Source organism: Oncorhynchus gorbuscha, unplaced genomic scaffold, assembly GCF_021184085.1.
Source record: "Oncorhynchus gorbuscha isolate QuinsamMale2020 ecotype Even-year unplaced genomic scaffold, OgorEven_v1.0 Un_scaffold_676, whole genome shotgun sequence".
Lineage (NCBI taxonomy): Eukaryota > Metazoa > Chordata > Actinopteri > Salmoniformes > Salmonidae > Oncorhynchus > Oncorhynchus gorbuscha.
The window spans coordinates 1-6,005 of NW_025745494.1; the positions used below are offsets into that span (position 1 = coordinate 1).

At 40.5% G+C, this 6,005-nt stretch overlaps 1 pseudogene; it reads left to right on the top strand.

Moving 5' to 3' along the window:
- The first annotated feature begins 4,012 nt into the window (after window positions 1-4,012).
- On the top strand, window positions 4,013-4,189 carry LOC124019084 (annotated as a pseudogene).
- Window positions 4,190-6,005: the final 1,816 nt, after the last annotated feature.

Here is a 6,005-nt window from a genome sequence, read left to right on the forward strand (position 1 = left end):
CTGTCATGTTTGTCATTTATTATCATGTCTTGTCCCTGTGCTCCCCATTCTATTCGTTTCCCTCTGCTGGTCTTATTAGGTTCTTTCCCTCTTTCTATCCCTCTCTCTCCCCCTCCCTCTCTCACTCTCTCGCTCTCTCTTCTCTCTATCGTTCCGTTCCTGCTCCCAGCTGTTCCTATTCCCCTAATCATCATTTAGTCTTCCCACACCTGTTCCCGATCCTTTCCCCTGATTAGAGTCCCTATTTCTTCCTTTGTGTTCCGTTCCTGTCCCGTCGGTTCCTTGTTTAGAATTCACCGTGCTGTGATTGTGTATCGCCCTGTCCTGTCGTGTTTTTGCCTTCATCAGATGCTGCGTGTGAGCAGGTGTCTCTGTCAGCTACGGCCTGATTCAGGATTTGTCGTTTTCTGTTTGGACTTGAATAAACTCTGTTTCTGTTAAGTCGCTTTTGGGTCCTCTTTCACCTGCATGACATGTTCGTCAAAAGAGAGATCAGGGTCCAGAGTAACACCGAGGTCCTTCACAGTTTTATTTGAGACGACTGTACAACCATCAATATTAATTGTCAGATTCAACAGAAGATCTCTTTGTTTCTTGGGACCTAGAACAAGCATCTCTGTTTTGTCTGAGTTTAAAAGTAGAACATTTGCAGCCATCCACTTCCTTATGTCTGAAACACAGGCTTCTAGCGAGGGCAATTTTGGGGCTTCACCATGTTTAATTGAAATGTACAGCTGTGTGTCATCCGCATAGCAGTGAAAGTTAACATTATGTTTTCGAATGACATCCCCAGGAGCCACAGGAGAGGCAACAGAGGCAGCAGGAGCAGCAGCAGCTGCAGTGGGAGAGGCTGCACTACCTGGAGAAATGGACATAGGAGGACGAACTGGACGGTAAAGGACCCTGGGCTCAGCCTGGAGAATATCGCCGCCCCAAGGAAGAGCTGGAGGCGGTGAAAGCTGAGAGGCGCAGATATGAGGAGGCAGCACGGCGTAGCGGCTGGAAGCCTGAGAATCAGCCCCAAAAATATATTGGGGGGGGCTCACGGGGAGTAGGGCTACGCTAGGTAGGAGACCTACGCTAACTTCCTGTGGTTACCGGGGGGCTAGAGAGACCGGGCAGGCACCGTGTTATGCAGTGGTGCGCACGGCGTCCCCAGTGCGGGTGCATAGCCCCGTGCGGTATAATGTAGGGCTCATTAAATGTGGTTCATGTAGGGCTCATTAAATGTGGTTAATGTAGGGCTCATTAAATGTGGTTCATGTAGGGCTCATTAAATGTGGTTCATGTAGGGCTCATTAAATGTGGTTCATGTAGGGCTCATTAAATGTGGTTCATGTAGGGCTCATTAAATGTGGTTCATGTAGGGCTCATTAAATCAAAGCTCTCATCAAATCCAGACATTTAAATGCGTTATAATGCTTTTGAATGACACTTCCAAGTTTTGGTGGAAACTACCAGGTTACCCGGGAGAAAAGTGATTTATTATCGTATAATACCGGGGAAATATTCAACCTTAATGCGCATACAGGTGGATTCACAAGACACCAATCAAATAACTTACATATATACAGTGCCTTGCGAAAGTATTCGGCCCCCTCGACCTTTTGCCACATTTCAAGCTTCAAACATAAAGATATAAAACGGTATTTTTTTTGTGAAGAATCAACAACAAGTGGGACACAATCATAAAGTGGAAACGACATATATTGAATATTTAAAACTTTTTTAACAAATCAAAAACTGAAAAAATTGGCCGTGCAAAATTATTCAAGGGGGCCGAATACTTTCGCAAGGCACTGTAGTATCTTCATTTAAGGCCTCATGGCATTTTATGAAGTTAGTTATAGTGGCTGAGTAAGTGTATTTATAAAAGTAAGCCTCCAAAGTGCCATGTTTCTTAGTTTATTATGTGGAGGAAACATTTAGGCAGCCAAGGACCATCCTGCTCCTTAGCTCTCTTACTGCAGTCCAGTGCCATAGACATCGTTGAAGTTTGGCCTCTAGTAAATTTAGGAGGGACACTTTATGAAGGCCTTCTCACAATGGACTTATCATACAAGGCTCTACAGACAGATACAAAAAAAAGACCGGCTATTTTCGTTGACGATGTCTTGAAGTCGTGGTTCAATATTGAAATGCAGTTTTCTGTACCACACAGGACAACCAGGAAAAAGCGACGGTCGGTGGAACTCTGGCGCCACCAAGTGGACAATTGCTTCAGTTCGTTTGTGGCAGCAATGCTGCCAGATATACTTATATATATATATGCCATTTAGCAGACGCTTTTATCCAAAGCGACTTACAGCGACTTACAGTCATGTGTGCATACATTCTACGTATGGGTGGTCCCGGGGATCGAACCCACTACCCTGGCGTTACAAGCGCCATGCTCTACCAACTGAGCTACAGAAGGACCACACAAGATCAAATGTTACGTCAATATTATTATCTCCAAATCCCCCCCACACACACACAAACACACACACGTAATATATTATTATTCCAATTTAGCTGTTGATCTGGTTTTAACTTAACGCGTCCTCTCATTTCTGATTGGAGAGCGGGCGACCACGTGATCTTAGAACCTACAAATGTGTTACATTGTAACAGTCAAACGTGGTCATTCCTGGCGTTGATCAACTCCCCATCCAGGCCACCATTTATTTAAAGCGTTGTATTTTTTTAATGGAAAACAAAAAGCATACAGAGCTCATTTTGGTGTAACCATAAGCGAATTTGACGTGTCGGAGATCGGATGTACCAGCCTATAGAGGCTGGTGGAAGGGATTTCCCTCATATTCCTCTCAAGCTAGATGCATTATTCTACTCAAACATTTGTTGTCTTTTGTCGTCTGCTGTACACAAATGTCACATTTTAATCAAATTCTGGCTGTCTGTACCGTTAAGATTCATGGTGAAGTGGGATAATAGTAAGCCAAAAGCTGAAATTATCCCGTTACATTTTAAGAAAATAGTGGAATGGGCAAGGAAAACCCCTGTCTGCAAAGTAAAAGAAAATGTCATCAACCACAGATTGCTATACGCAAAATTAATAGAAAATTGTCGTCCAAGAGACAGGTTACCAATATCGCCTTCCACCTGGATACGGACACAATTAAAAGGGTTAGATAACAGACTGAAAGATTTTAATTGGCTTGTTTTACACAGACGTCTTCCGGTCCGTTCAACTTTATACGATCATAATTTGACCCTAAATAAATTTTGTCCCAGGCACAATTGTTTCGCAATCGAAACAATTCCACATGTTTTATGGGAATGTTCTTTTGCCCAATCAGTTTGGGGAAAAAGTCAACAATTTTTTGAGATTTTAAAAAACATTGATTATGAAGGTGTTGCCAAACTTGAAATAAAAAACGTGGAAAGGGTGCAATTATTAGCATTAGTGACTCTGGTGTCCCTTATCAAGACCAAACTTTGGGAGGCCAGATGTGGTGCAGTTAATGACACCCTCAAGTGGTCACCGACGGGATTGGTTCAATTTATAAAACAGGAAGTTTGGAAAAGAATACAATTCGAAATAGATAAGGGGGGCATTGCATCAGTAAAACAGAGATGGAAAGGGATTTACCCGTCATTGTAAATGTGTGTATAACCAATATAAGTGTATCACATAGGTACATTTGGAATGTAAACTAAGCCTTTGTAGATATTTTATATACACTGAGGTTTATCCAGAGTGCATTTTGGCATATGTATATATTTGTATTTATAGAATTGTTTGTATTGTTTTTGTGAGATTGTTAGAGGCATGTTAATCTCGAATATAGGCCAATAATACTGGTCAGGTTCTGCTGAACAGCACTTTTTTTTTTTAAGGAGTTTTGGTATTCTGATATTGTTATGGTACTTTTTGATACTGTTTGTAAGTATCCATGTTATGTACAACGTTATGCACTAAATTTGTAATTGTATTTGAATATGAAACGAAAATAAAAATTATTTTTCCAAAAAAAAAAAAAAAAAAAAAAAATCTGTTCTTATCAGTTTAATATCTTCCAAAAAAAAAAAAAAATCTGTTCTTATCAGTTTAATATCTGATACGTCCCCTATCTGGGGACCATATATTAAATTGATTTTTGGAATAGGGAGATGGAATAGGGGCTTGCTCCGTCCACTCCACGCATCGACCTGGTATTGCAGTACCTCCAGGAACGGTGCACCCCCTTTCATTGTAAAGAGAAATCACACGGAGTTGCTTCGTTGACTATATTGTATTTTCATATTGAGCAACTTCATTTCAATATCAGTGATGGCTTGATAGTACTGGTCAAATCGGTCACCGTTTTATTGACTAAGATAGCTGTTGGGAATGGGGTGCGTTCATCTTCTCAACAAAGATTTTTCGTCAAGTTCACGGGATACTGATTTGTAAACTTTTCTCAACAGTGCATGATCAAAAATATACACACAGAGCGAAGTAATAAAGTAGTTAAAACATTAATATACACACAGAGCTAAGTAATAAAGTAGTTAAAACATTAATATACACACAGAGCTAAGTAATAAAGTAGTTAAAACATTAATATACACACAGAGCTAAGTAATAAAGTAGTTAAAACATTAATATACACACAGAGCTAAGAAATAAAGTAGTTAAAACATTAATATACACACAGAGCTAAGTAATAAAGTAGTTAAAACATTAATATACGCACAGAGCTAAGTAATAAAGTAGTTAAAACATTTATTTTAGTTATGATTGGAAATAATATATAATAATAATATAATATATGCCATTTAGCAGACGCTTTTATCCAAAGCGACTTACAGTCATGTGTGCATACATTCTACATATGGGTGGTCCCGGGGATCGAACCCACTACCCTGGCGTTACAAGCGCCATACAAGCGCCAACTGAGCTACAGAAGGACCAGAATATACGCAGTAGAAGACTATACAGAATAAACTATGACATGTGCTGAAGTCATGGACTGTCTCACAAGCAACTGTCTATGTATTAGTTTCTCTCAATCACACACAAGCATTTCTTTGGAACAACCGTTGTCGATTTTCAAAACAGAGTCCACAAGACACAACTTTTGCAAAACAGTAAATGCATTTCGAAAATGTAGTTGTCTTTTAAACACATAAAAACATGAATAAAAAATATATTTTAAGTCAAAATTGCAAATACATTCATCAAAATGACCCAACTGTAACGCAAAAAAATATGAACCCATCTATTACGTATCTCTGGAGTGCAAGAGCAGACCAAACAGAGAGTTAGTCTCTTTTGAAAATCCCAGTAGATCCATAAATGTTCTTTGCAGTCTCATTCTGTCTGGTCTCTCTGGTAACTAACCTTCTGTCGTCTCTCTGGTAACTCTCTCTGGTAACTAACCTTCTGTCTCCTCTCTCTGGTAACTAACCTTCTGTCTCCTCTCTCTGGTAACTAACCGTCTGTCTCCTCTCTCTGGTAACTAACCGTCTGTCGCGTCTCTCTGGTAACTTTCCTTCTGTCTCGTCTCTCTGGTAACTTTCCTTCTGTCTCATCTCTCTGGTAACTAACCTTCTGTCGTCTCTCTGGTAACTAACCTTCTGTCGTCTCTCTGGTAACTAACCTTCTGTGGTCTCTCTGGTAACTAACCTTCTGTCGTCTCTTTGGTCACTAACCTTCTGTCGCGTCTCTAGTAACTGACCTGTCGTCTCTCTGGTAACTTAGCTTCTGTTGTCTCTCTGGTATCTAACCTTCTGTCGTCTCTCTGGTAACTAACCTTCTGTCGTCTCTCTGGTAACTAACCTTCTGTCGTCTCTCTGGTAACTAACCTTCTGTCTCGTCTCTTTGGTAACTTAGCTTCTGTCACGTCTCTCTGGTAACTAACCTTCTGTCGTCTCTCTGGTAACTAACCTTCTGTCATCTCTCTGGTAACTAACCTTCTGTCGCGTCTCACTGGTAACTAACCTTCTGTCGTCTCTCTGGTAAATAACCTTCTGTCGTCTCTCTGGTAACTAACCTTCTGTCGTCTCTCTGGTAACTAACC